This window comes from Silene latifolia, chromosome 9 (assembly GCF_048544455.1).
Source record: "Silene latifolia isolate original U9 population chromosome 9, ASM4854445v1, whole genome shotgun sequence".
NCBI classification, from domain to species: Eukaryota; Viridiplantae; Streptophyta; class Magnoliopsida; order Caryophyllales; family Caryophyllaceae; genus Silene; species Silene latifolia.
This window is the reverse complement of record NC_133534.1, coordinates 63,056,351-63,078,887: the sequence shown is the minus strand read 5'-3', so window position 1 is coordinate 63,078,887 and position 22,537 is coordinate 63,056,351. Positions and strand designations below refer to the sequence as shown.

The 22,537-nt window shown below is 40.1% G+C and overlaps 1 long non-coding RNA gene and 1 other non-coding gene across 3 annotated transcripts; both read right to left on the bottom strand.

Moving 5' to 3' along the window:
• Positions 1 to 10,383: 10,383 nt before the first annotated feature.
• LOC141603569 (small nucleolar RNA R71) lies at positions 10,384 to 10,491 on the bottom strand. The gene has a single exon (XR_012525435.1). It is a non-coding gene; the product is annotated as a small nucleolar RNA R71 (small nucleolar RNA).
• A 3,566-nt stretch (positions 10,492 to 14,057) lies between these two features.
• Positions 14,058 to 16,468, bottom strand: LOC141599852 (uncharacterized). Of its 2 annotated transcripts, none has more exons than XR_012523992.1 (5): positions 16,222 to 16,468; positions 15,732 to 15,863; positions 15,200 to 15,280; positions 14,687 to 14,736; positions 14,058 to 14,475 (listed from the first exon to the last, which is right to left on the bottom strand). It is a non-coding gene; the product is annotated as an uncharacterized LOC141599852 (long non-coding RNA). The 2 variants fall into 2 exon arrangements; XR_012523993.1 differs by having other exon boundaries at positions 15,732 to 15,853.
• Between the last annotated feature and the right edge of the window lie 6,069 nt (positions 16,469 to 22,537).

Genomic DNA, 22,537 nt, shown 5'->3' with positions numbered 1-22,537 from the left:
ATAATATGACCATGGCTGACTATAAACCCGTAATTGTTTTCATTATAATACATCGGTTGGTGCCTAACCGTTGTCATTTATCTTTCATTGTGTCAAGTTTTTCCCGCAAAAAAAAGCATCTTCCATATTTGGTAATCCGTATTAAGTTACTTCTTTCCTCAATTAGGCAATTGGGATAGCAAGTGGGGGAAAATGGAAATTCAAGACTAAGTTATACACAACCTAATGTAATTAATGCATATATTAAAAAACTTATTTTCTCAATTAGTTTCCTAAATACAACCCAATGAGCAATTAATAAACATACATTAATCAAATGACCCAAAATACACTACGTCATGGACAATATCTCTTCCCATTAATGATGGTGTAGGAATCTATTTCAACTCTGGTCTTTTCCTCCAAATCCGACATCACTTTCGATGACCTAAACCACCATTGACGCCAAGCTTTTGTTGCTTCACTCACGGTAGATACATACTAATCGCATCTGGGCAATATATACCCCACCATTAAATCCTCAGAAGAACCAACTTCGAAAGCCGATGAATTCTCATCTGTACCTTCAAGAATTATATGTTTAGGGGGAGAACTTAATGAAATGGAAAGGACATTGTTCCTTTAACCTTTCTCGTAACGCATCCATTTTCTTCTCGCTTTCAATATAGCTCGGTTGACGAGCGTCCCACAGCAGCTCAAGATGAGCGTCTCATCTGTGATCCGCTCGGATCACAAGTCAGTACCAACCGTGCCACAACTCAAGACGCTCGGTACGAGCAGATTGATACGGTACTAGCAAGACGGAGATGCTCATTCCCTTCGAGAGGAGCATTTCCTCAACTTTTCTTAGGGTCTTAATAGTCATTTAAGCCCTTAATAACCCTAATTTATGTACCTAATCTTTAGTATAAATACCCCATTGTACTACCTAGATTAGCATCAATCTTTAGTCCAATCTTAATCAATCCTTAATACTTCCTTAATCCATCTTAATTAGTTCTTAATACACTCAAATTGGTTGTAATAGAATTTATCAATAATAATTATATCTTAATCTTTCCTTAATTTCTCTATTGTCCTTCATTTATTTTGGGTAATTAGAAGATTATTTGGGTTTATTTGGGAGATTGACAACCTTCCATCAATCATCATGTACTTCTATTATTCTTTGCATTATTATTTTGGAATCTTCATATGTATAATTCTCTTAACCCTTGTTTTAATCATCGTTAATCACTTTCATTTGTTCATCATGTTTTGCCTTGTTAATATGATTGACAACCTTGTTAGCATGTTAAACTTGATAATGAGTGAGTAGTTTCCTTAACTAGGGTTAATGGGGAATTAGGGGAAACCAACATGGGGAATGATTCATGCTTAATCTAATATGTTTTCATGATTTATTTGCTTGTTTGTTATGATTTCAACTTATGCACATGTTATGTTTGATGAAATGCGAGCCTATGAATCCTTGCATTTTTTGATCCATCACCTATCTTTTCAATAAGGCTTGTAAGCTTATACACCAACTCGAGCCTCATTAGACCATGCATATAGTTGAATAGGAAGAATTAAGTCGACTTGTAGGTGTTGTACAATCTTAACCGATTCGTCTCCGGGACCCAAACCTTCCTAGGGATAGCTTATACACCAACTCGATCCCATCATAACAATAATTGTTTGCTTATAATTTGAGAATATGTTTGTATGATCAACTTCCATGAATCCCCTATGAACCCATGACACCCTAGTACTTTTAATAAATTGTTTACATCTCCATTTTATTTACCTTGCATTTATTTTCGTTGTTGATTAGTTTTAGTTGATCTCCTACCTCAACCCCAAATTGTGACACCCTAAGACACGACCACTTACAATTGAAAATCCTACAACAATACCCGTCCCTTGGGATCCGTGTAATATCCACCCTTTTTAGAGACCAGTTGACCAACGTTGGCCGACCTTGGAAGCAGTAATAGCCCTTAGAAGTGCGTACCAAAGTTATCCTGTGTTTTGAGTTAGGGGTGGTACTCGATAGAGTAGAGGCTACTCGATCGAGTAGCTTAGATACTCGGTCGAGTAGGGGCCACTCGATCGAGTAGGTGGGCCACTCGATCGAGTAGTGTCTTTTCAACGAGGGTTTATAATCGTGTTTTGTTAAATCCGCAAATCATTTCCGCCTCATTTCTTCAGATCTTTAGGTTGCCTCTTTCCCTTCCCTTCACCATATAACCTCCATGGAAGCCTTTGAAGGTCCTTGTGCCTTAGGAGAGCATAGCTTGAGTCGGGTAGCGGTCCTTTGCAAGGTTTTCTCTTGTAGGTATGTTGTCATCATCATCCGTATTCTTGTCTTTTCAGTTAGGGTTAGAATGGTAGTAATAGATGTTTGTGTTGCGGATATAGGTGTTGCTTGTTTGCTGGGTGGGTGTGTTGGTATGGAATCATGGCAGTCGCGTAAAGGTAGGTTCGCCTACTGAGTTCCTGTGGATGGTCTAGTGTGTCGGTTGTTGTGTCGTGGTCGTTGTGTTGTGTTGTTATGTTGTGTGACAGCGTATGGTAATCGGTCGGTGTGTACAGTTTGTTAGTTGTTGTTATATTGCAGCGGTCTGTGATTGTTTGTCTCTGGTTCTCGAGGTGCGTCCTCGGCTGAGTGGAGTCACTTGCGGGAGTGGCTTCACGCCCTCGTTTCGCCCTCCATGGAACCCGCCATGGGAGGGGATGTGCACATTAATGGGACAGGATTATCGATCGGTATGATGAGCGGGGCTTAGGTGGGAACGGATGCGGTCCTCCACAGGCAGGGCTGGTCCAGTGGACAGTCGGTGACGGAGATTGATTAGAGTGGGTGTGATTGTGTGTGACTGGTTGTGTTTGTATTAGGTTTGCAATTGTTGTTGGTTTACGTTATGTCTTGTCTCAGTTACTGACCTTGTGTGGTTGTCTTGGTTGTTTATGTGTCTGTCGTGATCCCTTATGGTGAGCAGTCAGTCTTAGCAGGTGTTGATGTGGTTGATAGCTGGAGTCCTGGCGGGGATGAGTCTTCACGAGCTCTGACAGTGATAGAGTGTAGTTGATGAGTTGTATCTTTATTTTGTTAGTTGGTTGTAACACCTGTAAATTTAACTATAATTGTTTTTTTATCGACTTTTGATGATTACTTACCTCGGGCAACCGAGATGGTAATGCCCTTATATGCTAAAGAAGGCCTGGTTAAGGCTCCTCGGTATTTGGGGGTTTTACAAAGTGGTATCAGAGCGACGATTTTGGAACCTGTAACAAATAAACCTAATGAACGTAGTAAGTGTAATAAAATGAACCTGATGTATGTGTAATGGGAGCCCCAGCTGATGCTAGATTTTGGGTGAGTTGGCGCCCTCATTTCAAAATCTTGGCCCCATTGTACTTAAGCCAGTCACTAGGCATGGGAATGGTGAGTCTGTGAGTATGTGCTTAATGTGTATGTTGATTACGTTGAAACTATCTGTGGTTGAGTCTTTGTTGAAGTTGATATAGGCATGATAGTTGCATCCGGATCGTGTATGGTGAAGTTTTGGTAGGATTGGTGAGTATATGTGATGATAATGAGAAACGTAAAAGGTTTTATTTAATAGAAATGCTTGAAAGGTGTAGGAGTGTATGTTGTAGTATGAAAAGTGGTCATGTTGGTGTTTGCTTCTGGTTGTTAGAGATGGTGATCCTATATGAGTTTATAAGTCTTACCGTAGCTTAATGATGATAGTTAGAGAAGTGTTGAGTTATAGTATGAGAAATAGCGATTAGTGATTCGTATATGCAATGTTTAATGATTGAAAGTTTCCGGTGTGTGGTGATTAATTTGTGTAGAATAATTTCTTTATGTTGAAGCTTGAACATGATAGTAATACACTTGGATGACATGTGGAAAATCCATCGTTAATTGTATGTTTTAATTAACGTAAGTATAAGTTGTTAGCAATGTGGTAAGACGAGTTTAGACATGAAATAATGACATAATTGCGTATACGGATGACTTGGTAGCAGGTAAACCATGTTGCGTGAAGTTTGTTGTAGCATAATGTGATATGAATCTTATCTGATGTGAAGGTATGATACATTTGAGTAGTAAAGGTGATATATAAGTGAGTACGATAACCAGTGACGAATTCCGAACTTGGTTTGGAATCGACACGAGATATTGTTTTGCAGGAATCTTCAGTTAATTTTGTATTTCTGACCGAGTACTCAACCTTACTTGACCGAGTGCGAGTGTTTACTAGACCGAGTGGACCTCACTCGATCTAGATAGGAAGCTATGACGTCGAAATGTGAGAATTTTCTGCGGACATTCGATGAAATAGCACCTACTCGATCGAGTAGAGGGCACTCGATCGAGTACTGTAGGCACTCGATCGAGTAGGCTACAGTACAGTGGCCTTTACGGGTTTCATAAAACCCTTGTTTTTCCTCATTCTTCTTAATCTTTCTTCTTTATTCGAAACCCTAAGCTCCAAAACCTCTCAAACTCATATATTCTTGTGTTTGTGGTGATTAATTTGGGTGATTTTCTTTGTTTATTTTCGTTCTTTCACTTCCTATCTGATCAAGGTATGAATTCCTTCCCTATTTACATGTTTCTATCACTTTGAATCTATTAGAATGATAGAATAATCTGAAATTTTGATTCATATGGATGAAAAATTGCTTGTAATTGTTGTAATATGATTCACATGCTTCCCTTTCATAATTGTTGATGTTAATTGTGCTGAAAATAGAATAGAAATTGCAAAATTGGGGATGAATTTTTCTAGGGTTTACAAAAATCAAAATTGACTTTTGGTTGTTTCCTACATGTTCGATGATGAATGAAATTGAGTACCATATGTTGCATATATCATGTTGAAAGTTGGATTTTGTGATTTTCATCTTAAAACTTGCCTTAAAACTCCGTCTTAAAAGTGCCCCAAATTGAAATTCGTTTCCTATAATTGAGATTTTGTGTTGGATATGAATGTATATGCAAGAGTTAAACTTTTAATATAGTAATGGTGATGTTAATTGTTGATGAATGTGTCAAAATCGTTACAGCTGTAGAGACCGTCTGACTAGTTTAAGTGAGAGGTTTGCTCATAATGTTGAAGGTTGGTGATGGCATGTATTAAGTTGCCTTTCTATGAACATATACGAATGTTTCACATGTTATCAAGTATATATATGGACTAGCGTTTGAGCCATGTCATGACAGTTGAAGTGGTCGAGTAAATCATATTCATTCATGCAAAAAATTTCACAGCTAGGGAAATCGTCTGAAATACTATAAACTGAGTTTGTATATCAAATTGGGAATTTGTTGGTGAGAGTGTGTACATAGATGATTATTCAATGTTCAATTTGTGTAAATTACATGTTTTAAAAGCCTATGCAAGTATGTTTAAATTATATGCTGAAACAGATGTCGAGACTAAACATAGGGACCCGTCAGAGTAAGAGGGGGAGGGCTTCACAGCCCGAAATTAGGGAGGGTAGCGGACCGGTTGTACTGTCCGTACCCGAGTATTCTTCAGTGGTATTTGTGGACTTTAAACAAAGGGAGAGGTTCATGGCGTTACAGAAACGCAAGATGAGACCCACCCGTTGTGTGGATACCACACTTCTTGATGACCTGGGAATTGAGACGGATTTGCGTCATATCTTTGAGACCTTGGGGTTCACGGGGTTGTATCGTTTGAAGAAGCATTCTTATCCTTTTCTGACTTTGGAGTTTATGAGCTCGTTTACATACGAGCCAGCTGCACAATCTGTTGAGTTCCGTCTTATGAACACGAGTTTTGTGTTGTCTATGGACCTTTTTGCTTCTCACCTTGGGTTGGCCAAGCCTCCCAAGGATTCCATCAGTGAGATCCCATCTGAGTGCGGTGTTTGCCACCTTATGCCTTGTCTTTCCGGAAAGTCAGCTCCCACCTCCAAAGCAACATGTTGATTAATGATGTTCAACATGTTACTTTGAGGATCTTCCTTCGTTCCATTTCGAACCTTCTTTATGAGAGGCCGGATATGAGTAAGCTGATCAATCATGAACTGTTGCTTTTGATTTCTTATCTTAACCCAGAGCGGACCGAGAGGGTGGTCTTCAATGCTCCTGCCATGGTCTGTGCTAGCCTTGCCTTGATGGCTACTTCTACCACTCGGTACTTGAGTTATGGTGCTATTGTCACTCGGCTAGCTGAAAAGCTAGCCTCCTTTGAGGCTTCTTCTGAGTACGTTCCCCTATCCACACCGGTGCCTACCAAGGACAGAGACTACCACCTCGACCTGAAATGGTTGAGAACTTTAGCTGATGGTAGCCTATCTTGGAGGGTGTAGGGTATGAGCTGGATGAGGATCGCGGCTCCTGAGCACCTCCCACCGACAGAGCCATTAGACCCAGTGGTGGCAGTTGTTGACTCCGATGAGGAGGAGGAGGATGATGATGTACGTCGACAGTTGCAGACATACCTCATTGATGACACGATCCTTTAGGTGATGCCCGAGCCTAAGAAGGGGGAGAACGTGGCAGCAGTGGAGGAGAGACCCAGGTTCGGGAGAGGACCTCGTCGGGTGAGGGAGAGGACAGCTGAGACCAGACCACGGCCAGCAGCACCACAGCAGCACCCGTTTCCTTGTTACCACTAGCTCGATACCCCAGAGACGCGTTCGAGCTACTTGGTAGAGAGGGTGTCATCTACTTTGACTCTCCGAAACATGAATGAGATGGCATATACTCAGGGGATTGGGACCGAGGGACCACATCCAGTGTGGTGGAGCGGAGTTGGGGACTACAGTGGGGTTTTCCACTCTTATGGGTGGATCAGTCAGCCTGGGGGACACCACAGTCCTTTGCTTTTGGTGGTTTGACCCCATGGTATGTGAGTCCTGGAGATGAGGCGGGGGTTGATGCGGGTCTTGGGTCATCGGAAGCAGGCACCTCGGGAGGAGATGGTGGTGGAGATGAGATGATGGATGAGCAGCAGCAGCAGGAGGAGGAGTGATACTCCTTTTCCTTCTCTTTGTTTATGGTTTGGTTATGTGGGATGATAGTGATCGTTGTTAGTTAGTACTTTTACTTTGGTTTGTATGGATGGCCATAAGGCCGGATTTTAGGATTTTAGGGGTCGGGTTGTCATCCCGACTCGCGCTTATGTGACGTTTTATATATATATATGGTGTTATGATAGGAATTTCTAAGATTTTGAACTGTGGCTACTCGACAGAGTGCCCCATACTCGGTCGAGTAGCTGTAGGTGTGACAAGGTTGGGGTATTATGATCTCAGGCCTACTCGATCGAGTAGCCAAGACACTTGATCGAGTAGCGGCCACTCGATCGAGTACCCTATATACTCGATCGAGTAGCACTGTCACATGAACTTTTCATTAATTAAAATTGTTTAATGGTTATATAGTTACATGTTTTGATGTTTAATATGGTTATTGATGATTAGTAACATGTTTGAACCGTTAATTTCATATGTTGGAAGTCGTGTTTGGGTTTTGGATGCACATTCGTAACGAATAGTGAAGTAGTAGTTGTCTCTTATTGCATTCATTTTACATCCGTGATGTTTACTAATTATAATTCACCGGGGTTGTGTCCTTCCATATACAAATACAATGTTATATACATGCATTCTTGACGGTGGCTAGTTACTCGAATATAGTGCATATGCTTTCATGAATTAATGGTTGTATGAGTAATGAGTAATGTCTATATTGAATCATATGTGTTTGTGTTATGACAAGAAGTAAGTTTTAAATAGTATGTGTAGTAATTCGGTGGTGAACTTCGGGGACGAAGTTCCTTTTTAGAGGGGAAGAGTAATGTCGCGAAATAAAAAGGCCGATGTTGCAATTATTTTGTTGTTTGTTTCTAATGTTTTATATAACTTTGGTTACTTTTCTTGTATGAAATTATAATTGTTTGCACTTGTTCGTTGAGTAATTTGTGTGTTGAAGTAAGATAGTGTGCTTTAAAAGACGGTCATAAAGAGATAGTTATGATGTTACACATCGGAATAGAATCATGTCGTTGGGTAACATAGTTGTGTTAACGTGACTTGTTTCGTGTTGATGGTTGTTGCTAGCGAAAGTGTGATCTCGTAGCATGTTGGGTAATCGTTGATTGTGATGGTTCGTGTTGTGGGGTTGGTATTTCTTGTGGTTGAGTGTAGAAGTTGATCTAGGTGGGGTGATAGTCAGTTGATGATGATGACACGGGGGGGGGGGGGGGGGGGGAGAGAGGGGGATGGGGTTTCCGGGGAGTAGTGACCTATGTCGGAAGAGTAGTGATGTCGTTTTGTTCCCGTATCTTGTGCTTTGAGATAGGTGAGTTGAACTTCGGGGACGAAGTTCTTTTTAAGGGGGAAAGACTGTAATACCCGCCCATTTAAGAGACCAGTTGACCAACGTTGACCGACTTTGGAAGCAATAATAGCCCTTAGAAGTGCGTACCAAAGTTATCCTGTGTTTTGAGTTAGGGGTGGTACTCGATAGAGTAGAGGTTACTCGATCGAGTAGCTTGGATACTCGATCGAGTAGGGGCCACTCGATCGAGTAGGTGGGCCACTCGATCGAGTAGCGTCTTTTCAGCGAGGGTTTATAATCGTGTTTTGTTAAATTCGCAAATCATTTCCGCCTCATTTCCTCAGATCTTTAGGTCACCTCTTTCACTTCCCTTCACCATATAACCTCCATGGAAGCCTTTGAAGGTCCTTGTGCCTTAGGAGAGCATAGCTTGAGTCGGGTAGCGATCTTTTGCCAGGTTTCCTCTTGTAGGTATGTCGTTATCATCATCCGTATCCTTCTTTTCAGTTAGGGTTGGAATGGTAGTAATAGATGTTTGTGTTGCGGATATAGGTGTTGCTTGTTTGCTGGGTGCGTGTGTTGGCATGGAATCGTGGCAGTCACCTAAAGGTAGGTTCCCCTACTCAGTTCCTGTGGATGGTATAGTGTGTCGGTTGTTGTGTCGTGGTCGTTGTGTTGTTGTTATGTTGTGTGGCAGCGTATATGCGGTAATCGGTTGGTTCGTACAGTTTGTTGGTTGTTATTGTATTGTAGCGGTTTGTGATGGTTTGTCTCTGGTTCTCGAGGTGCGTCCTCGGCTGAGTGGAGTCACTTGCGGGAGTGCCTTCTCGCCCTAGTTTCGCCCTCCGTGGAACCCGCCACGGGAGGGGATGTGCACATTAATGGGACAGGGTTATCGCTCGGTATGATGAGCGGGGCTTAGGTGGGAACGGCTGCGGTCCCCCACTGGCAGGGCTGGTCCAGTGGACAGTCGGTGACGGAGATTGATTGGAGTGGGTGTGATTGTGTGTGACTGGTTGTGTTTGTATTGGGTTGGCAATTATTGTTGGTTTACGTTATGTCTTGTCTCAGTTACTGACCTTGTGTGGTTGTCTTGGTTGTTTATATGTCTGCCGTGATCCCTTATGGTGAGCAGTCAGTCTTAGCAGGTGTTGATGTGGTTGATAGCTTACCTCGGGCAACCGAGATGGTAATGCCCTTATATGCTAAGGAAGGCCTGGTTAAGGCTCCTCCGTATTTGGGGGTGTTACAATCCGACTTTTCCTTGCCTCTTTGATAAGAGTAGTTTGTGAAGTTATAAATATTGTTTTGGTTAGGTAACTTTTGACGACGAGTTTAAAAACCTCACACCAATAATGGCGCCGTTGCCGGAGACGGTGTTAACTTGATTTGATTTTCTTTAATTGTTTTTAGTTGTGTCTTTCTTCACCTCAGGGAAGTCAATCTCCTCAAGGTTATTCTAATTGTTTTCGAGTTGTTTGATATTTTGCATGACTAGGAGATCACAAGGTAATCCATTACCTATTGACCTCGAAATTGAAAGGACCTTAACCAACAATAGAAGAGTTGCTAGAGGTACTTTGAGAGGTATTGGAGAGATTGTGGACATTCAACCAAATAACATTGAGTTTACTAACCCTTTTGCAAGATAAGGAGAGGACAACCCAATACAAAACCCACCACAAAATCATCCCTCAATGCCTAAATTTTCATCACATTCCGTACCAACCGAGGAGAACCCACCGCATGGCACTCCTACACCACAACACTTAACCGGTAATTTCATTGCCAATTCCGTATTCATATAATTAGTTGAGAGAAGTCAATTTGGAGGGATGTCTAGTGAAGACCCTCACTCACATATGGAGACTTTTTGTGACTATTGTGATGCGATTTCTAACACCGGAGTTACTGAAGATCAAATTCGATGGGTATTATTTCCTTTTTCTTTGATTGGTACCGCAAAGCAATGGTTAAATAGCCTAGACAAGGCTATCCTTGGTATTGACTGACGGAAGAAGTTAGAACTTGCTTTCTACAAGAAATTCTATCCTCCAGAGAAGACTAATATGTTGAGAGCCCAAATCACCGGGTTCAAGCAAAGGGATGAGGAATCATTGTATGAAGCATGGGAGAGATTTAAGGACACTTGTCATTCTTGTCCACACCATGTACTTAGCGAGTGGTTCCTTGTGCAACAATTTTGGAACGGTCTATATGAAGAGTCCCGCAACATCCTAAACATGGGATCCAATAGGATGTTTACCGAAGTTTATGACAATCAAACATGGGCCAAAATTGAAGAGATGGCGGTTCATAATTCACAATATAATAGACCTCAAAAGGCTACTAGAGGAGGAAGGCATGAGGTAGATTTCATCACTTAATTGGGTGCTCAATTAAGTGCTCATATTGACACCATCAATTTGAAGTTTGAGAAGGCCATGGCTAAGCTTGATAAAGCTTCCAAATTACCCAAACAACATGTTAATGCTATGGTGGCATCATCCTCAATTCCAAGTGGAGTATGTGAGAGTTGTGGAACTTTAGGACATGACCAAAGTGAATGTAGAGGAACAAGTGAAAAAGTGAATGCTTTCTAAGCATACAAGAATGTGTGGGATTTATCTGTATGCATCCCTTAAACTTTAAGGATTATAACGAAATTTATAATGATGAAACTAGTCATAAAATAAATTGCATAAACAAAATCGTAAAGGATTAAGAAATAACCTTCGGTCCTAGCAAAAACGGCCTAAGAACAATATCAAAATTGATATTCGCCTATCAGTTGCACCCAAGACGATATAAGATATGCCCTTTTGATTATGCTAGAATCGATCCCCTTTTTTATTGAAGAGGAACCCTAATTTTCGAAGTAGAAATTTAGGGTTTATAGTTTTGATGAGAGTTTTGTGAAAAGGAAAACAAGTAAGTAAAATAATCTTCTTTTCACTCCTATTATAACCGAAATATGGAGTGAATAATAGGGAAGATATTTTTCTTTTTTTCTTTCTTTATTTCGGCTCATATACCGAATTAATAAGGAGTATTATTTCCTTATTTTCGGTTTTGGCAACTACCGAAAATGAGGATAAAAAATCCTTATTTTCGGTTATTCCAAAAATGTATAAAATGTGTGAAATATAAATTATCATTTATATTATACCGCATTAATTAATACGGGTCAATAATAATATATTATGACAATATCGTATAATTATCATTTGCTGATTAAATATAACCTATTACATTTAATTACGAATTAACATATTAATTCGTCTAAGCTAACATTATATACATTAATTAAATATAACTTCTTATATTCAATTTACGAATTGACAGTTAATTCGTCTCAACTAATATTATTTAATCGGCATTAAATAATCGTCTCATCAACACATTGACTAACTGTTTAGTCATGTAAGGCATCAATGTGATTACATTTCCATAATCACATCTCTCAAACACATCCTTTAGGTGTGACCTTTAGGGACCAGTTGATCACCGCCATCTGTATGATAATAACGTCAAACTCTCTAGCAAGCCAACCGTTATTAGGTAATCGTTAATCAACTGATTAAAATACGAAGTATACCCTTGTGAACCTGTAAGAGATTTACAAATTTTATCACACTAATTTGTGGAGGACACAAGCTCCAACAAACTCCCACTTGTCCTCACAAGTGTATGTGCGATAACCGATTCTCATATCCTAAAATTTCTCCCACTCAATGTAAAACAATTTGCAAATCCGTATTCACAAAGGTCGTATTTTACAAGCGATCATTATCAAGAGTGGTTTCCCGACTAGAGAGTAACTTAACGATAAACAAATCATCATTCGAGCATGGCCATGCATTTCGATTACAACTCCTCGAGTGGCCCCGAGAAATAACTATACCGATAAAGGTTGGATATTTTCCTCAACTCGAATCCTCGCATATGTAAGCACAATATGAAATGACCCGAAAAAATCTACTTAGCCTCCGATTATGGCGGATCGTGAGAAAGAAACCAAAGTCACCCAAAAACGCCTCAATCTCAAGAGACAATCGATAGTCAAAAGAATCGACTCTAGGAACACAATAGATGTCCTATCCACGACCTGGCACCGAATGTTTTTAAACATTTAGGACTCTATTACGTTGTCACAAAAATTTGTCCTACGAGGTATCGTTATAATCTCGCATTTGTGATCGATCATCAACAACACTTATGGCTCGTTGAACCCACCATCAATCGACCGCACAATATAATAGCCGAGTTATCGGTCATTAAGGCGATTACAGACCAAACAAAATATAATGTAATTCATTCACTTTGTGGTGTTCAATGTTGTCGATGAAATCCACATGAAAAACAAAATATTATAATAAAACGATGAAGTTATAAATAGTATATGAAAAAGATAATGTATCAAATTCATAATCAACTACTACAACTCAGGAACACGTTTAATTCCCATGGAAATAACGTGCCCTTCATGGTTATCAAAATTCAACGGTTTAGTGAGAGGGTCCGCGATGTTATCATCCGTCGCAATCTTGTCAATCACTATCTCTTCTTGCTCCACATAATCATGGATCAGGTGAGCTTTTCGATGTACATGTCTAGATTTGTTGCTAGACTTTGGCTCCTTAGCCTGGAAGATGGCACCTCTATTATCACAATAGATGGTGATCGGGTCATTCGAACTAGGAACTATCGTAAGTGCTTGTAAGAATTGGCGCATCCATATCGCTTCCTTAGCTGCTTCCGAAGCGGCATAGTACTCGGATTCAGTGGTAGAATCTGCTACAACACTCTGTTTGGAACTCTTGCGGTGACATGCAAAGACCATTAAGAGTGAAGACGAACCCGGACTGAGATTATGAGTCATCTCGATCCGTTTGGAAGCTAGCATCTGCGTAACCGATTGCGCATAGCTTAGTATCGCCTCCATAAGTCAATACCCTATCCTTAGTCCTCCGTAGGTACTTGAGGATATTTTTAACAGCTATCCTGTGTGTTTCACCTGGATTCTTTTGGTACCGACTCGTCATACTCAATGCATATGCCACGTCTGGACGTGTGTATATCATGGCATACATGATTGATCCTATTGCAGATGCATAAGGAACACGACTCATGCGCTCAATCCCTTCAGGCGTCGTGGGTGACTGAGACTTGCTCAACTGCATCCCAGACGTCATTGGAAGGTTACCCTTCTTGGAGTTTGTCATGCTGAACTTCTCAAGAATCTTATCCAATTAAGACTCTTGACTAAGTGATAATGTCCGTCGCGATCTATCTCGTTAGATACGGATTCCCAAAATGCGTTGTGCCTCACCCAGATCTTTCATCTGGAAATGGTTCTTCAACCATTCTTTAACCGAAGATAGGAGAGGAATGTCATTCCCAATCAAGAGTATGTCATCGACATACAATATCAACAATACAATCTTGCTCCCACTCGACTTGAAATCACTACAAAAAAAATGCGGAAAACTGACGGAAATATTCCGTCAGAAAGGGCTCTTATCCGTCAGAAATGCGGTTTCCTGACGGAAAATCCGTTAGAAAAGCGCGTCACTACGATTCGTCAAGAAAAAAGCAATACTGACGGAATTTCCGTCACAAATCAGGAAAAACTGACGGACAATCCGTCAAATATTATCTCAGAGGTCCGACAAAAAAGTCAACATTTGTTGACTTTTCTGACGGAAATTCCGTCAGAAAAACTGACTTTTTAAAAAAAAAATAAAAAAATTTTTTGCTGCTTTATATTGCTATCATCAGCCATACAGATACGTTTTTTTTTTTTGCTGCTTTATGAACAAGGAGGCAATTTCTCATGCTAAGTTTGCAAACATCAGAGAAAGGAAATCAGGAGACTAAAAATAATCTCAATCTCATCTTCTATTTCTATATTCTACTACAATACATGTTCCTTCTGCATCCTTCATTGCGTATATGGCGTGTTTCTTGGCCCGCTTGGTCTGTTGGGCTTTCTTGAAAAGTCGGCTTCGTTACCACCCTGTTTATATGGGTTCCCATACTTCAGTGGCACAATGGGTTTAAGAAAAGTGAATCCTGGAAAATGGCGTTTGTCCTTAGGGAGTCGTTTTAGCTCCGGCAACCAGTAGGTTACATACTCACCTTCAGGATCATACACTTGCCTGAAATTAAAATCAAACACACTCAGTAACTACAATGTTCTACAACAATCAGTAGCACTAAATCAAAGTTATTCGCTATTTTTCAGTTGTTATTAATTGAAAATTTTGAAGTTCAACGAATGTAATGATTACACGAACTTATAAGACCGTTTTATATGAGTCGGTCAACTTTTCTAGAATAGAATGAGATACCATGAAAAATTAGGAGCACCTGTTTAGAGATGCTGAAATATCTATCTTCTCTAGGATCATTACCAACACCTACATTCAAAAAAGGTGATATGAAATCAACTCATCTCACATAAAAAAAATATCAGCAACATTTGTAGATAATTGAATTGCACAGAATGTTGGCAAACAATAACAATGAGTAGGAAGCTGAGAGAAGCATCTTTTAACTGAGAATTAAACTAGGATAATATTAATTACTGAAGCCATTGAATATACACGAAAGCAAAACTAGCAGACTCTAAGATGCACCCAAAAACGACACTAACAATTAAAGTATATACTCTATATAGTAGAGCATTAATAGTTGTTTTGATTAGGCCTTCAAGAGAGAATTAAAATGACGGGCTATTGTGTCAAAGCATATGAACTATGAACCAATTAATGATTACAGCCAGCAAGCATTTCTAGAACTAAAAAGTATGATGATTGCCTTACAAATCGTTTTAAAAAAATAGCATAGTTATCACTACTTGTATTTGCATGATGAACAAACCTTCTTTGCAATTTCTTCAGCTTCTTTCCACACACCGTCTACATGTTTGTGCAGCTTCTCAGTCGTCTGCTTCACTCTGCACTGAAATAATAAAATGTTTGCATATCAGAGGTCACTCGAAGAATTCACTCTGGCTATATATATGCACGAAAAAAGTCAATTGAGACCGTAGTATGCTTACACCGGTCCAATTTCATGTGATATAACTCATTTCATAATTAGGATAATGACTTGTATTCAAGGTGTATACTTTGTAAAAGGGCAGCAAAGAATCACGACCCATCGAGAAAACGTAAAACATGCTTAAAAACCAACCAAAGCCATAGTTGGGTGGTATTTTGTAATAAGTCAACGAAAATAACTGGTTTGCTACTTGTGCAACAACACCATGTCAAGAATCAGATAAGCTCAAGATACTTATCTAAGAATGTCGACATAAACTTTTAAAAGGTTCTTACAAAAGACAAATTAAGAGAGGATGTGTTTTCTTAAATTGAAATCAAGAATTGGTGGATTAACTAAAAAGGCTAACCTTATATATTGTGATTTATAATATAAATTCACATGATAATGTAACATCCTGCCAACACAAAATTTTAGTTGTCCATTGATGATCTGGTACAATTATTTGGGCATAATCAAATCCTCTTCGGGCTGCATGATGCTGCAAAACGTTTGTTTGCTCAGTAAAAAGTTCATATCACTGAGTTCCATCAGAAAACACATGCAACTAAATTTATAAGATGAATCTAAGCAGCTAAGCAAGTATGAGAGGAGATGTGTAATCAGATCGATCTCACCTGAAATAAATCACTGCAAAAAAACGCAATAACATATATATCAAAAAATACAATTAAACTAATTCCTAAATCTTACAAACCCTAACTCATGTAATCCTCAATTTTAACATCAAAAATAAATTACTCACCATTATAAGAACATAACAAGTGTAGTTTATAAATATAAGACTAGATAAACCTTAAACAACAACAATTAATGATAAAAATTGAATTGAATTAGACCTTGAAAAATAAGAGAATGGAAAGAGGAAGAAAGGTGTCGACAACATATAAAGGCAGGCGGCAGAGGAGGAAATTAAGACGGCGGCGAAGGAGGAACGGTCGGCGAAGGCGAAGATCGGCAGTCGCCTGTAACCTGGTGACCGGAGGAGAGGATAGTGAGGGTTGGGTTTGGGGGTTACTGGTTAGGGTTTGAAGTTGATTGTGGGGGAAAGAGTGACGGGATTATTGTGGAGTGAACTTGTTTATGTTATTAATATATGTGACGGATTTTGCGTCACAAATCCTTACTTTATGACGGATTTTCCGTCAATTAAACCAAAATTCTGACGGATTTTCCGTCAGAAATCCGTCATGCGTATTAGCGCCACTGGTATTATTCAACGCGCCTTTTTTATTTGACGGATAATCCGTCAGAAATTCTTTTCCGTCAGAAATCCGTCAGAATTCCGTCGGTTTTCCGTATTACCTGACGGTTTTTTTTTTCCGTCAGAATGTCCCGTCACTTTACCGCCTTATTTTAGTAGTGAATATAAGCATGGTTCCTAGACCGATCGAGTGAAACCATACTCTTTTATCACCTGGTCGAAACAATGATTCCAACTCCGAGAAGCTTGCTTAAGTCCATAAATGGAACGCTTAAGCTTGCATACTTTCTTAGGATGTTCAGGATCTATGAAACCTTCGGGTTGCACCATGTACAACTCTTCCTCTAAATAACCGTTTAAGAAGGCGGTTTTCACATCCATTTGCCAAATTTCATAGTCATGAAAAGCAGCAATCGCTAAGATTATCCGAATGGAACGTAGCATGACTACAGGTGCAAAAATCTCATCATAATGCAATCCGTGCACTTGAGTGAAACCTTTTTCCACTAGTCGTGCCTTATAGGTATCTGGTTGCGCATCTACATAACGCTTTATTTTGTAAAGCCATTTTCACTGTAGAGGTTTTACCTTATTAGGTAAATCAACTAGATCCCATACGTTATTCTCATACATGGAGTCCATCTCGGATTGCATGGCTTCGAGCCATAGCTTTGAGTCGGAACAGGCCATTGCACCTTTATAGGTAGCGGGTTCATTACTCTCTTGAGTAAAACGTCATTCTCCTCGACCATACCAATGTATCTGTCCGGAGGATGAGAGACTCTACCCGACCTCCTAGGTTCCTCAGAAATATTAACCGTGTCATCAGTTAGAGGAATAACTTCCTGCATCCGTTCCTCGGTTGTTGGTTCTGGAATCTCCGATAGCACGAAGGTTCTATTACTCGTCTTGTTCTCGGGAAATTCTTTCTCTAAGAACGTCGCACTAGCCGCAACAAAAACTCGATGTTCGGTAGGCGAATAGAAGTAATGACCAAATGTTCCTTTTGGATAACCTATAAAGTATGTCTTGACCGATCGCGGGCCGAGCTTATCCTCGTGTCTCCACTTGACATAAGCCTCGCAGCCCCAAACCCGAATAAAGGACAAGTTAGGGACCGTTCCCTTCCACATTTCATATGGAGTCTTGTCGACAGCTTTAGTCGGACTTCGGTTAAGTATAAGAGCAACTGACAAAAGAGCAAAACCCCATAATGAATCAGGCACTACCGTGTGACTCATCATGGATCGAACCATATCAAGTAGTGTTCGATTTCTCTGTCGGACACACCATTTAATTGAGGTGTTCCAGTGGAATTAATCGTAGAACGATTCCACGCTTTTAAGGTGTTGATCAAACTCATTTGAAAGATAATCGCCACCCCGATCTGAACGGAGTGCTTTAACCTTTCTACCCGGTTGGTTTTCAACCCATTCGTATTCCTTGAATTTCTCAAAGGACTCACTTTTATGCTTCATTAAGTAGACATATCCATATCTACTCAAATCGTCCGTGAAAGTGATAAAATATCTATAGCCATCTCTAGCGGTAATTTACATAGGTCCACAAACATCTGTATGTATGAGTCCTAATAGGTCACTAGCGCACATTCCAACACCTTTGAAGGAAATTCGAGTCATTTTGCCAATGAGACATGATTCACACGTGCCATATGTAGAAAATTCGAATGCGGGAATAGTCCCATTATCGACAAGTTTCTTTACGCATTTCTCATTTATGTGTCCCATTTGACAATGCCATAGATAGGTTTGATCTTTGTCACCAACCTTTAATTTCTTATTATTCACGTGTAATACTTCCCTGGTTTGATCTAAGATGTAAATTCCATTCATGGAAACCGCTTTGCCATAAATCATTTCATTGAAAGAGAAAATACAGCTATTATCCTTTATTAAAAATGAAAATCCGTCTTTATCAAGTACGGAAACCGAAATAATGTTCTTAGACAAACTTGGTACATAGTAACAGTTATTTAAAAATAACTCAAAACCACTAGGGAGTTGGATTACATATGTTCCCTTCGAGACAGCAGCAACTCTAGCTCCATTCCCGACTCGCAGGTCCACATCACCCTTTCCGAAAGGTGTGATGTTTCTTAGGCCCTGCAAATGATTACACATATGAGAACCACAACCAGTATCAAGTACCCAAGTTTCGAAACTTTCATGGTTAATCTCAATCATATGAATATAAGATGACATACCAACAGGAACGACGCGGCCTGCTTTAATGTCCTCACAGTACACGGGACAGTTCCTCCTCCAATGTCCAGTCTTGTGACAATGGTGGCACTCAATGTCATCGCCCTTGCTCTTTGCCTTGCCCTGTGAGCCACTAGTCTCACCGGGCCCACTCTTACCGTTTCCTGGCTTCTTGAATTTTGGCTTACCTACAGTTAGGTCGCCTGGAGCTTTGCCCTTACCTTTACCCTTGTTGGAAGTCGTGAGAACATCCTGTTTCATGCTCCCACTCAATTTCATATCCTTCTCGGTCTGTACGAGAAGGGAGTGTAGCTCATGAGGACTCTTTTTCAAGTCATTCATGTAGTAGTTCGCCCTGAAAAGGGCAAAACCATCATGAAGAGAATGAAGCATACGGTCAATGACTATGCTCTCACTGATTTTACAATCAAGTGCCTCCAATTTCTCGACATTCTCAATTATGTTAAGAATGTGTGGGCTAACTGGTTGGCCCTTTTGGAGTTTCGCATCAAAGAAGCGACAGGTATGCTCATAAGTAACGATCCTCGGTGCTTTTGAGAACTCGTTAGTGAGCGTGGTGAAAATCTTGTTCGCACCTTGAGCAATGAAGCGTCTCTGCAAATTGGTTTCCATTGCAAAGATGAGTACGTTCTTTATCGCACCCGCTTCCATAACGAAATCACTATAAGCAAGTGACTCGTTAACTCCCGCATTGGGGCCTGGTATTACCGGTATTGGCTCAGTCATTTGGGTTTCCAACAACTATTACAATGAGAATACCAAATTCCATCCAAATCTTTCATACAAAAGCCAAAATGTTCAAAACCCTCAACCAACATATACCCCACCTCCAATGTTAAATCAAGCTCAAAGACCCTTTTATAACCAAAGCCAAAGTTATCAAAACCAACCTCCATACAATCAACCAAATGACCAAGGCTTTGATGTTCAAAAATCGGTCCTCCAAATGCAAAAGAATCAACAAGAATTTTTCACTCAAATGCAAAATGATAGCCAAGCCAAAGACATCACCATAAACAACATACTAGTCCACACAAATATGTTGGAAACCCAAATGACTCAATTAGCATCTTCTAACTCTCAAAGACAAAAGGGGCAATTACCACCTTAAGGTAATCCCCCAAGACACGAATCAGTTAGTGCCATCCATTTGAGAAGTGGTACAAGATATGAAGGGCCGGAGAGACCTATTGATGAAGATGTTGTGAATTCTAGTGAGAAGCAAAGAGTTGTGGAGAACTCTAAAGAAGAAGAACACACCACCAATGAAGTTTCAAAGAAGAATAAAGAGAAGGCTAAGGATAAAGAGCCTATTGTTATTAGACTTCCATTCCCAAGTCGTCAAGCTAAGCCTAAGTTTGATGAACAACTTGGAAAGTTCATGGAGATTGTGAAGAACTTAGAAGTCTCAATCCCATTCACGGAATTGATCAATCATGTTCCGGCCTATGCGAAATACATGAAAGATATTCTTACAAAGAAGAAATCCATCCAGAAGCTAGAGACTATTGCGTTCACTAAAGTGAGTAGTGCTATTCTACAAGGAAGTTCACCTCCAAAGCTCAAAGATCCGGGAAGTTTCTATATTCCATGCACCATCGGCGACACCACAATAAACAAAGCATTACGTGACCTTAGAGGAAGTGTGAGTGTCATGCCATACTAGGTGTACAAAAGGCTAGGAATGGGAGAACTCAAATGCACCAATATCACGCTTCAAATGGCGGATCGATCAACGAAGACACCTTTAGGGGTATGGGAGGATGTGCCCAAAAGAATTGGCAAGGTCTTCATCCCAGTGGACTTTGTTATTGTTGACATGGAGGAATATTCCAACATTCCTATCATTTTAGGAAGACCATTCTTACATACCGCGGGAGCGGTAATTGATGTGAAGCATGGGGAACTCACACTTGAAGTGAGAGATGAGACGATCACTTTTAATCTTGACAAGACAATGAGAGCTCCCCGACTCCATGAGCCATGTTTCAAGATTGATCACTATAGCCGAGAAAGTGATAGGAAAAAGTTAGCATCTCAATGCAAAGAACAAGCTATGGGTAAAGAATCACCACCCATATGGAAGAAGAAAGTGGATAATCTTCAAGATGCTCCATCCAAAGAGCAAGAAAATTTCAACAATGAGAGCTTGAATAGCTCACCACCAATCATGATAAGAGAAGAAGAAGAAGGCCTCATTGGCCATGATAACAAGAAAGGGGAGTTGTTTTCATCAACTCATGATACTATAAGGAAGCAAGCTAGTGAAGTATATGGTCTATGGGATGACGAATTCGATGGGTTAGTCAATCCCTACATTGGCAATGCTATAGACCAAGGCTTTGGTGACTATCTTGACTCAAGTCACCACCATGAAGAACAAAATGTGCAAAGGTCTATTGAAGATCTTTATAATGACAATGAACAAGCCCTTGACTACTTCTACAAGGTGTTGAGCAACATCAACAACACCTTAGCTATGCCCCCTTGACATCTCATCTCAAGAGTGAGTTTGGGGGAGTCCTCCCTAAACCACCATTTATAAATATTTTAACCCCTTAACTTGCATTTTACTTCTTATATTGCATACTTGTCAATTTTGGATTTACATTTTTATGTTTTGATCAAGATTATCATTATGAGAGAAAGTGAGGGAGGTATTTTAATGTTTCTTGATGTGTAGTGTTTGAACTAGTGTGGGGAGAGCAATTGCCTAGGCTATCCGAGCCTTCGTAGTGCACCCGCAATAAAGACCAAAGGAATGAAGAAGAAATGACACGGGAAATGAAGAATCCCCGCGGGTGGAACTGAACCTGTGGGTACAAGAGAAGATCCGAGCGTCCGAGAGGAGACCCGCTCATTTTGGGCATAATCCGAGCGTCCTGACTCCTAGCCGCTCGTCTTGAAAGAGCTAGGAATTGAAGAATACATATTGACTATGAATCCGAGCGTCCCCTATAGAAGACGCTCGTCCCTCTTTGAAGATGCTCGTTTAAGTCGAAATCCGCGCGTCCTGACCTGTGCAAATATTTAACATCCACTCTGTTTATGAATCTGAGCGTCCCCAACTGAAGACGCTCGTTTCCTGAAAAATCCATCCGTCTCCACTTGAATCCGCGCATCTTGACTACGGTTGGAATTTCTCAGCTGGCTGCATAAGGATCCGCTAATCGCAACGCAAATCCGCCCGTCTTCCCCTGCTGCTGCTATAACACGGGATTAAAACCCTTTCTTCCCAATTCATTTCTTACTTTCAAAACACAAAAACTCACCCATAAACCCTCATAAACCCCCAATCCCTCATCCACAAAACTCAATTTCCTCAACCAAATTCACCCAAATCAAATCCAAACTTCCTCAAAACATAATCAAATCACTCCTTCATCAACAAAACACCATTCAAACATCAAAATCCTCAAAAATTGAATCGATTTTCTAGGTTTCAAAGCAAAATTCGAAAACCCCAAATCGATTAGGGATTCATTGAAGCTTGAGGATACTAGAAGCATTCAATCAAAACTTTGGTTGTTGATACATTCTTAACAAGGAGAAGAACAATGGCAAGGACTAAAGGTGGAAACAAGGCACCCACAAAATCAAATCTTTCAAAGAGGCAACAAGATCTCCAAGCTTTAAAGGCTATGGTGGTACAACAAGCAAGAGTGGAAATTCAAGAGTTCATATTTGTTGAGTTTATGGATTCAAGTA